Genomic DNA, 12632 nt, shown 5'->3' on the forward strand with positions numbered 1-12632 from the left:
ACCGTACTGCAATACCGACAGTTTAGCCAACATTGGCACGAGAGCGCGATGTAGGGTTGCTGCAAGGGGGTACTGCGCTCTGTCGCTCAGTGACGAAACCAAACCTAATTAGTACAACTAATTAAATGTAAGACAAGGGGTTTGACAGGAAGGCTGGGATCGACGCCTAATTAGGACTAACTAGGAACAGAAATGATTCAATAAAACTGCAAACCTCCAGCGATGCGGGTAGAAATGTACGTGCAAAGGCAATTAGTGGAACAAGACCATAGTAGAGTATAGGGAGTTGTGTATGTGACACATACTGTGTTATATTTGAGTCACAGATATAGTTTTTCGGCTTTTTTATTTAATTCAATTAATATTTCATAAACGATGAAGGAAAATGCATCAGTATCATCATTATACGATTTTGAAGTTGCGTCAAGTTTCAAAAGGTAGTACATTCAATCTGTGATGTTATTTTTTTAATCTTGCTAACTTGGATATTTTTAGTAACTTATTGTAAAATGGGTGAACTGTTAGAAAAAATAATAATAAAAGACAAATGCTAATCTACTTGCAAAAGTTTAATGTATAGAAATTGCCACTACTCTAGTTATTTAAAAACAGTAGTGTAGACGCTGGAAGTGGTACATGAACGTAATTTGAGTTCAATACATCTCACTTTCATCAAAATGTGTTTTTCAAAATAACTCTTAAATTACATATGTGTCCACCACACTGCAAACATTTTGAGACACTAAATGTAAACCAGATAATTCCATAATACAAAAAACAACTACGTAACCTTACTTGACACATCACTAAATACACATTTGCGCGGCTTATAAAGATACACTAGTGTACATGTTGCTCGAAATCGAGCAATTGCAAAAAAGTACAGGAGTTATCTATAAACAAATTACTTGTTTAAAAACTAATAACAGTCATAATTTCCGATTATTTTAGAGTCGACTAAAAGCTTATTAACTGATGGAAATACTCACAATTTACATAACAGTCCTATTCCAGTTTAAAGGGGTAATTTTTTACAATCAAACTGCCCATGGTAAATGGTAAGCTTACAATTTAAGTCAACGTAAAAAGGCTGTCAGCTTTTATAATGTATCGTACCTAAGTTATTTAGCCAAATTGTAGACAATAAGGTGTAGGCTACTTTAAACTCTACTGAACAGAGTTAGGCAAAAACTGGCAGAACTCTGAAATGGTGTTATTTATCATAAGCATACTCATATGCCAAATCATTAAAATAAAAATTCAATAATTAATAACTTATATCATTAAACACAAACCAACATCCAAAACTATACCCATTTTTAATACAACATATTAGACAATTTGCACATTGACTGTTTACAATTAACATATGTTCTTCTTCTCACTTTATATTTTGGTCCGCAACGGAAAAATCTGTTTCAAAATCATTGAAATAGATTTATAATAAATAATCTATCATAAAGTTTAAGATTAAATAAACCTACCACATAGGTGTTTAATTTTTTTGGGTCAGCTGTCTGAAATTGTGAAATAGGCATTTAACAGTTCTGGTTGTTTACATTTAAATGTCAAAGCAAATGTAAACATTGTGAATTTTCTCATGCTTCCATTTCCATGGAGACCAATTTTTAATATTTAATTTCTGACAACAGCTGAAGTTTCAAAACAATGTTTGTTTCCCATGTTAATCTTATGGAGAAATACGAAACTTTAAAGGGCCCCATGGCCTCACTCTCTAATTATTTCCCTAAAAAGAAAGTTTCCTGCACATCTTCACGTTACGCTCTTTCCAATGACACCAAAAACATGTCAATCGGTTCAGTAGTTTCAGAGGAGTAATTGTCACAAAAATCCTGCTTGCGTATTAAATAAGTATAGATTAATTGGCCTGGTGAAGAAACGTAGGGTTTGCGCCGTTTCCCAGTGCCTGGGTCACGCCGGATTGCTATTGATCAGTAATGGCGATTCTCACATATTTAATGGGCCTTTAGCATAAACTGGACACGGCCGACACGGCTATTCTTTCTTCCCGCAACCGAAATCTTCCTTTTTCTCAACCGAGAAACTGCTGTTTTGCATCCCGTCTTGAGTCTCGGGCCTTGGATTTCTCATTGTTTTATTTCACAATCTCGGTTAACAAAGTACAGTGATTTTGTGGAGCTTAGTTTGTTAAGAAAAAATGATGTAATTTTATCATTTCACACTTCTAGCATGAGAAATATTATTTTACTATGTATAATTAAAATGTATAATCTATTTTAGTATATCACATGCTGCAAATTGCATACATTGTAACAGTGGAAAATGCATAACAGATTTTTTGTTCAGGTCAGATATGTTTAAGCATTGACCCAACAGACATTTGGTAAAGTCTGGGCTTATTGGATGTCATGCGAGAGATTCTCCGATATCTCAGAGATAAATTTACTTTTTCACACCATTTAAAAGTATTAAAAAAAGATCACTAGTTAGTAAAAACATAAAATACAACTAATGCAAACCAAACTGTTTAAGCTAATAAATGCATGAGTACCAGTATAAAATGTTATATTTTTTCTCATACCAGTACACAAACTATTTAAACCTTGCCACGAATACACGGTAAACCTGTAGTTTAACTGAGTTTGCGAATTTTTCAAGGCTCATAATTACTTTTGATCACTTATAGAATGTCGCTTCATTCACTCACTTCCAAGTAAACCTACAAATACCTAGTGAGCTATTTCAAACAATTTCTAACAATTTACGCTTCTACGAAACAATACACCTTTCAGAGGCTTTCAAGCGCCGCAATGAATGACATTTTGACAAGGGCTCCTGAAATAAAGTGTTACTGCGAATACGCTTCTATAAATGTGCTGGATATATTTTTCCGACAGTGCTATGGATGAGTTCATGATAAATTATACCCCGTAGGGATTTAATATATAAGATTTGTAAACTAGTTTTCTTGTAAACATCCCGGTGTACAGCGATAATTTAAAATAAGAGGGTTTTCTAACCTTAAACCTACTGGGGTTATTATTTATTACTGATTTATAATATGTAAGCTTAATCCGTCACTTACTTCGAACAGATGAAAAAATTAAAAACTGAATCAAACTAAACTCATTTTCTTTACATGTTTAGCCTTATAATAACGTATAATATTTATAAGTAACTTGAAACTTGGGATTCTACACGTTATCATCTCGTAATTGTGTTGGGAAATCTAGGCAATGTTTCTATCATACTTTAGGGTATGAAGAATAAACTAAAACTAAGTTATGTATTAACTTAGTTATGTATTCAATATGTATTTTACACAGTGTGCGAATTCAACATACGACACGATAGCTCGAGTGAAAATCACACATTTTGATGGAATTGGGTATTCACGTATATAATCTAAGTATATTAAAACGAGTTCGCAAACCAGCATCATCGGATTATAAGAAAAATGTTTTAAGAAGGGGTTTTATGGGGTAAAAATTGGTTATTGCTGTATATATAAATTTAAACTTGAGGTATTTTTGCCTCTAAGGGGGCATAAGTAAATCTTCCCTGTATTTAACATTATTATTATCAGTTTATTAACAGATTATTTATTTATTATCTAGGAAATATTTCTTTCGGGGGAGTATGTTTTATCTATGGCATAACACACAGTGTGCGAATTCAACATATACGACCCGATGGCTTGAGTAAAAATCATCAGATTTTGATGGAATTTGGTACACACGTATAATTCATACTTGGCTTAAAATACCTACTTTGTATGGTCGCCATTTCGTTGAAAATTATAAAGTAAAGTATCTAAGTTCGAGAACCAGCATGATCGGATTATAAGAACAAGGTTTTAAGGAGGGGTATTATAGGGTAAAAATGGTTATTACTGCATATATACATTTAAACGGATGGTGTCCTTGTCTTTTTAGGGCACTAAAAAGGCAAATCTTCTCTGGGATATGGATTACTACGGTAATAGCATATTCTTTATATGGGGAATTCGCTAAAAAGTCAACTATGTTAAGTTAGCTGCCAGAATTTCCCATGTATTAATGCTCCTGTGGTGACGATCTCAATTAATTTAGGGTCACCCTTTCTATTATCCTCTTTAGATCCGTTTCATGTTTAGTATATCGCCAAAATTATATTTGGTTTTACCTCAAAATGTATTTTCAGTTTTGTTAAGTATGCAAGTATTTTGTACGGGGTAGCTTATAATTTTCATCCTCCGACTATATTGCTTATTTTCATTTGAAATACATGTATCATATCGTTTGAAGTTCTAAACGATTTCTATTAGTTCGGCAAATAAAGATTGTATTTTCTATAGTTCGACTATCATATAACCATTGCTCATCTATAAATCTCTGCCACTGGCCTGTCTCTGTCGGGGTTGAGTTTTCCCTCCAGTTCCCACACGGACGTGTCTGGCGTGCAGATTCCCGCCGTTTTGTCACTTACTATTTATCGACACGGAGAACATGGCGGGCCGACTTCGGCTTTATTACTCTTTTTACACATTCAATCACCATTTCGAGTGGAAATCGCCATCCAGAGTTCGCCACAGAAACTACTTTAGAAAATACCTGGACGAGCAGTAAGTGCCGATGAAATGTTAACCGAGAAAATAGTTTATACTTCTAAGGGTTTTCAACTTATTTTTGAAAGTAACGGCATCAAATTTAGGCTCCAAAGTACCTATCAACATTGATCAACTACTTTTCTCCTTCTTGTGTATAAGATGTTTCACAAAGCCGAAAAACAATGTACTTGAATAAATAATAAACTAAGAATAAATAAACACACACACACAGATAGCATAGTTTAACTCTACAATAGTATTAATGTTGTATTGTCGTAAACGTATAACAAAGCTTGTTTAATATTTTGGTAATGCACATTATAATGTAACATGTTTACATAATTATGAATATTCTTTTTGTTACAATTATGAACATTGCATGGGTTTTGTTACAAAAACGTTACTGCAAGATATAAAATAATGACATTATTAGTTGTATATTTATATACGAAGTGTCTTTAAAAAATGTTTTAGGAATAATTTTTACACGATTTTGACACTCGGTCGGAAAGTTGGGGGCTTACATTATGTATTTAATTAATTTGTGTTTCGTATTGGTGCAGTGTTTTTAAAATTGAATTGAACTAGTGTTACAGTATTTTTTCCGTACGGTTGGAACGGAAATTTTACCACATGTATACTTATATAATCATTGATAGCGTTTCTTACTCTAATTAAAAGTTGTGTTAGGTTTATTACTTTACTTCTTAAGGTTGGAAAAGCTAAATTGCACTCGTTTACATGCAGCTGAGAATAAAATCGGTTGATGGTGTTTTCTTAACAGTAAAGTATTTTACGCTCGTGTTACCTTTTCTGAGATGCTGTAAACTGTAAATGTCATCACTTTTGCGTATAACCATTGCCTAACGTCCGTTGCTGGGGTTCCCCGTCGACAGGTATAACTACTACTAGTAGTAGTTATACCTATCGATATATATCTATTAGTAGTAGACATATATCGGGGTTCCCACAATGACGCAACATTATCGAGTTTTCACGGAAATTTTGTTTATTCATTTGCATTTCTGATTAGAATATAATCAGAATGAATCATCAGTTCACTATCAGCTCCTTCAGGATTATAAGAAACGTGTATGGATTTATCTGGTTTGCCCATTTGTTTTGTTCGATATATATTATTTAAAAGGTATTAGTTATCTCCGTCGTTATTGTGGGGGAGCAAATTATGTTTATTAAAGCAGCTGTTTTAAAAAGTAAAACGTCGTCATGCTACTATACTACATATTGTTGTTAAACTAAATCATTTGCATGAAAGAATCAACTGGAACCATCCAAAAATTTCGCCAGTATATCCGACGGTTCTTCGACGAAGTTATTTCCTGAATAACAAAAATTGAAAATTAAATGTTTTCCAACGTCATACAATTTTTTACTCGTTCCAAATACAAAAAAATGAAAACACCACCGAGAATTAAATTGCATTAGTTTTGTTGGACATCAATTAAAATGTATTATTCTTCTATGTGTTTTAATAATTCCACCGAATTATTCAATACATGCTTCTCATACATAAATATTAACATTCAGTTTCGAAGCTAGTAAAATTTGTAAACGCACAGAATAAATACATTATATTCTACGGGTATGCAAGAATCATTATCAAATAAACTAATATAAACATAATAAACCAATATATATATTCTCAAAACAAACTCATCAATCATGGATGTTTCAACAAGATTTTTCATGTGGGATAGTACAAGTTATTTACTCTATTATACCTATTATATTGTATACCCATTAATGCACAAAGTATATACATATATGTTTGTAATCTAATACCATTCTACCATGAATGGCGTTATACTATAAGTTTAACCGTAAATATCTTTCTTTCTGTTGTTTACATGTTCATTAGATTATTGTTTTTAGTTTTCACATATGTGTTACCCATGTACACATTGTTTGCTATGGGGGGAGGGTTGTTTTCTTTATTTTCAACTTCAATTTACCTCAAAATAGCCATTGTTCCTTATTTAAAATTTAAGACTTGTTGGTTTATGTTATGTTATAACCTATTGTTTAAATTTTGATCTTTGTGAACGGCGTTTATTGGTGACAATAAATAGATAATACACTTTTATTTGAAATATGTTTCTGAATTATTCAAACTCCTACAATTACGGTCGCTTCCCGACCATTCCCTTTGTCCGCACAACTTACAACATAAATACGTCAACCAGTCAAAGAATAATCCTGAAACTAGAGCTTTATGATACCCGTAAACACAGTAATGAGGTGAAGCGTAGAGCGTATAGAGTATGCGAGACGCGGCGTATAGCTGAGTTATACGGCCATACGCCACGGAACCGCCCAGCATATCAACCATACGCCATCATAACACTGAACATGGAAATGTATTCCGCCGTTAGTGACCCATAACAAACATAGCAACATAGCGCGTGATTAACTACAAGATACTCACTTGCTTTGTTAGAAGATGTGAGGTTGAGGAAAATTAAAAACATGGACCTACTTAGATTGAATTCGTAATTATAATTTATTAATAATTATTATTGGATGTATTGATCGGTTACATTAGCTTCTTAGCATCTTCGGTCTAGTAGTACGGTAAACCAATCCATCATGGTAAACGGTGTTTTAACCATTAAAAGAATAAATATTAATTTAAAGTTAATATTGCACTGATTAAATCAATTTACTGTGTTATCATTATGCAATTTAACTATGCGTTTAAGTTATCTACATACCTTATTTGCATTGGCATTGGATTTACTCGATTTAGTTTTCAATTATTTATTACAGTTTCTTGTGCATTCTTAATGTTGGCCACGCTTTCATAAATTTCTTTTTAAATTTACATACACATCTTGTGGTTTGAATCAGAGAGCACAGAATAGAAAGTTTGAACTTAAAATGTTATGTTTAAAGTGAGTATATATGAATATTTTTATTTACTTGGCGTTACAAAATACACTTAATATATTGAAAAATTATTATGAATTCCGCGGATATATGGGGTTTATAGACAGATAATTATTTTTTATAGTTCAAAATATCTATCTTTGTTACCCACCTCACAGCTGAATTATTTTTTTCCAATGTAAACCAAATCAAGAATTACTGTCTTAATTAAATTTAAGGTATAAACATTGATATTTATTTATTAGATCAAGCTAATCTAAAAATAATTGCATATTTTTAAGTACTTATTAGTTTCATTCAGAATGACTATGCACTTTTTCACAATAACTTTTTCAACAAATCCATAAATTAAATAAATCTATGATAAATAAATAGGCAGTTATAACAGATTATAAATTATCAAAAGCCATAAGTTGTTATTGTTTTTCTCTTTCTAAATAAATATTTATTGCACAGCTGTTATTATTTGTGAGCCCTATTCATAGTTTACGCCCCTGTTATTAGTTTTATAGTTATTCTTCGGCATTGTATGTTAAATATTTATTTTGTAACTGTTATTGATTTGTAATAGCTGCTATTATTACCTATTTTTTCAATCGTTATTCTTCTTCACACATATTTTCCAAGCTACTTGGTTATGTTTTTATCACATAAAATCAAAGTGTTCTATACATATGTATATTTATTGTAAGCATACCAGCTATTGCCATTGACAGGCAAAATGGATCAATTTTAGTTTGCGTGTACTCTACATATCAGTAAAAAGTTTAATGTTGTTCTTCTTTTTCAAGTATTCTACTGTAATGTATCAATTCGATGTGTACACTGTACTTATTGTAAAAATCGTATCTGCCATGTAAAATAAATAAATAAACACAACTTATCGGATCGGGTATTGTTGGTATTGGTAATGAAACGGGTAATAATAATATAAGAGGCTTACATCCAAACTGTTTCAGCTCTAAATTAAGTTAGTTTTTAATTTCAGCTCCTATTTGGTAAAATAACATTTCCGATAAAAACGTTAGGCATACTACTTTAAATAAAGTGAACAACTTTGAAAACTTTTTTTTAATTAGTCAAATGTATCTATGTCTACATTGTAATTGCCTATTATGTCGATCAGTGCATTTTATTTATTCTGCTTGTTAATGTATGTATTTATTTTCAAATGAGTATGAAATATATTAATTTCTATTATATATTATTTATTTCAAGCTTCCTTGTATACAGCCATATTGGTCTCGTATATATTATAATCTCAGTTGATTTTATATTTTAAGACTCATGTGTAAACATATCTCCATCTTATAAATTAAGTTGTAAATTTGCTGCTCGCAGTGGATTTAAATAAATAACAACTTAGACTTGTTAAATTTAATGTTGTTAATTTTGACGTTCGCTATATATTCCAAAGCATGGAACATATAATAATTACCTAGAGGCATGATGATGTTTGTACACTATATTATTTAAATGCGAAACTTTATCCTAATTTGCTACTTGTGTTACAGTAATTTGTTTTGAGTTATTAAAACACGAATCTTCTAAAGTACTTTAACGACGTTCGTATATTTGTATTAATGTTAAATTTATTGTAAAAACTGAGTAACGCATGATTACATATAATATTATAGTGTCACTTACAGGCGGAGACCTGATGTATTTATATTTAATAACGTCAACTTATGTAACAAAGTTCAACTACATTAGTCACAAATTTATTTATGTTTGTACATACGTGCCCAGGTATTTATTTACTTCTACGGTATCTCGTTATTCGATTTAAATCCTAGATACTCGCCACTTAAGTTATTTCTTACATTTATTATTATTAGCCTACTAAAATAAAATTACCTATTTCAGTTCCACAATATAACGTTCCCAATAACTTTATGGACAAATTTTGTTTTCCATGTGTACATGTGACCCTCTCTTATTTCTTGTATGCGTATAGACGGGATTTTTTAAGAGCATTGGAGATTGATTTAGGCCTACTACAGAGATTGATTCGCTATGTACTACAGTACTGTATATGGAAATAGATCACACCAAAATTAGCCCTGTCATTTTAAGAAAAATACACACTCTAACACAAAGATTGGAAAAAAGCGCCACAGCAATGGCGCGTATAATTTTTTACATATATTGTTACTTCCCAATTGAATTTTGTTGTATTGCATGTCATTTTCAAGAAATATTTAGTTTCCATTTACTATTTAAGTGAGAATAAGTCATCATTGTATATTTATTGTAAATTGGTTCATATCTTGTAGTCATATATGTTACCGGTTGGACGATAATGTATTTTGTTTTAGCTTTATATTTCGCATTAATTTTTGGCTAAATATTAGTTGCGTATATCATAAAAGTAAAAATATTAATTTAATATCAGTACTGTATATTAATTTTAGCAGCATTTACATAATTAAGACTTTACATGATGTCAAGTTATTATTTTAATTATATCTCTTTAATTATTTTGTTTACTATATTGTGCTGTGTTTTAATACGCCGGGTTTGACCAACGCTCTACATGTTATATATTATTTTTATAACATTTTTTAAACATATTTTTATTTTTATAACATACATTACATACTATTAGCTATATCTATTGTAAAAATATGTGTTAGCCATCAAATTTTTCATATGTATTGTTTGGTTAGAATTTTTAGCATATTAGCATATTATTGTAAATGGTTGTTACCGTCAAATAAATAAATAAATAAATTTTAATAACAGTGCTTACAGTGTGAAAAAAGGTGTCATTTGCACATAAACTCTATTCGTAGCATCGTTTAACAAGCGCAATCGGTCAAAATATTTAAATTTCAACCTAAACCAGCTACACCCCCATTTGTAAAATTGAGTATCCGTTGATATGAATCTATATTATCAAACTCTTTGCCGTGGATATTATTACTTTAAATTAATTGCTTTAGTCAGCCTACAATTTTCATACTATGGAATTATCAAGGAACGGCCCAATGTTTACGTTTCCGACAAAAGCGTTCTAACGTATTACGGAAAGCGCTTGGTATATAATTATATTTTGATATTATTGCTATAAGCTTCATTTTTTTTATTCACGCATCGTCTCAACTTTAAACAGTTGTTCATGAAGAATCATTAACGTGCGTAAACATATTAAAAACCATATTGTATCTGTACCGGTCCTTAATAGCCTCTTTAAGGACATTTTTGTTACGTATTTTCTCTACACGTTCACCTAAACGCCCATTAGGCCTAGTACGACATTGACAAATAAATAGTCTATATAACCCTAACTGTACTGTAGTACAGAACAGAGCCTCTAGCCATGTGGACTAAATGTATTCGCTGGACGGCGCGGCGGCCATCACTTCATTTGACATTTCGCGCCTGCGTCCACATACAGTTCACACTGTTGTAGGTTATGGTAACATCGGTGTATTTTCTTCTCAATTGTCCTACACAATACTGACAATACATTAGTCCTTACAAGTGTACCAACCCAAAACACGCGTGATGTTAGATATGAACGGTAGGCCTACTTCTAAGATTGTACAGTATACTGTATAGACAAACGTCTGTATAACATGGTGAGCGTGTAAATTACACTTAACTATACACTAGGGTAACTACTGTATCCAACACCCCCGGTGTTAAACTTTACCTCGTATGCACAGTTCAGACCTCAGACGCTACTCATCTGGACGGTGGAAGGTACTTGAGATCACACACTACACATGTCTCCACGATGTAGAATCACAGTCACAAACCGTCAAACCGATCGCGAACCGACAACACGCCACTGTCACAGAATACACGTCCTGTCAAAACACATCTGTCATTGATAAAACTATCGGAGTCGCTGCACGAACTGTTCGGCCCGATCGGTAATGTGGAACTGAACAATTCTCGCGTTCGTTCCGCTCGGCCCGCCTGTTCGGGCGTCTCCGCCGACGCTCGGCCCTCGCCCCGCCCCCTGTAAGCCCCGCCTACTTCGCAGCAAGAACTGAAATCGATGGGAAAAAATAATTGGTAGGATTGGAGTGTCTGTTTTGTTAAGTTTAAGCGGGAATAAAACAAAACAGGCTCCGGAGATGTGCCATATTCTGGTGGGGTTTCTACCGTAAACCTACCCTTGTTTAACCCTCCTACCCCTACCTGCGCTATTTAATGGGGTAACTTCGGTTTCATTATATTACTCTTTGTTATCTTTTGACACTGCTATTCGACTATCTTGGATTTGTATTTGTTTTCCGAATTTGGACACAGGTTTCAGCAAATTGTATTCCTGTTGTAAGTTTATTGAAATTAAGAATTAGAATCTGAATGAGATTGAGTAATTTTCGTATGTTTAAAACAATTGTTGGCTGTCGTTAGAAACCTTAGGTTAACAGTTGAATTGCTCATATCTTGTCAAACCTTTTATAACGTTTAATATACTTGTTTTATTACAGAACATGGTACTTTTTAAAAGGATTTGTATGTTTATAGGTAATAAATTATCGTGAATGTAGTTAGCTATACAAAATTATAATTTATGACTAATGTGTTAAGATTTTATTTTTGTTAGGCCTACTATTTATTTTTTTCCAACGGCATAGCCACTTTACAATGAAAAAAAACATTCACAACTTTAAATTACAGAAATAAATAGAAAATAGCTGTAACAAATAGTGAACAGTAACAAATAAATAGTAACAATATAAATATTTACAAACTAATAACTATTATTAATGAGTTTGTACAAATACTGTACACAAGTTCATAGTTGTCCACGAATATTTTCCATCCAACGTTGATATTTCGTTATGGAAAATAATTAATTGACACATGACAACATCTATTTGAATAAATTAAAGTAAGATAGAACCATCATTATTTGAATTGGCTGTGTTAATCCAATAATTGGATTACTGTATATTTTCTATAATAAAAACTTCATTTAACCTCATCTACAGTACCATAGCATAATAACCAATTTGAACATAGACAGCACTCATGTGGTGTATAACATTAATATGTCTCTCATAGTTTGAACACAAGACTTCATGAATAACGTGGACTTTAATGACTTTATAAAACGATGTTTTTTTTACGAAATATGTAATATTATTTTTAATTGCTGGATTAATTTAAATCCAGAACATGAGCTAGGCAGCAT

The 12632-nt window shown here is 32.0% G+C and overlaps 1 protein-coding gene across 3 annotated transcripts in view; it reads right to left on the reverse strand.

The window, feature by feature from the left end:
* The window catches only part of LOC128994085 (GATA-binding factor C-like), a 106048-nt gene extending 94690 nt beyond the window's left edge, over positions 1-11358 (reverse strand). For all 3 annotated transcript variants that reach the window (XM_054418329.1, XM_054418330.1, XM_054418328.1), the window contains exon 1: positions 11136-11358. The gene's annotated coding sequence lies outside the window, so the exon portion shown is untranslated. The remainder of the gene's footprint in view (positions 1-11135) is intronic.
* Positions 11359-12632: the final 1274 nt, after the last annotated feature.

Source organism: Macrosteles quadrilineatus, unplaced genomic scaffold (assembly GCF_028750875.1).
Source record: "Macrosteles quadrilineatus isolate MER2022 unplaced genomic scaffold, UCM_ALF_1.0 Scaffold_5__1_contigs__length_97177068, whole genome shotgun sequence".
Lineage (NCBI taxonomy): Eukaryota > Metazoa > Arthropoda > Insecta > Hemiptera > Cicadellidae > Macrosteles > Macrosteles quadrilineatus.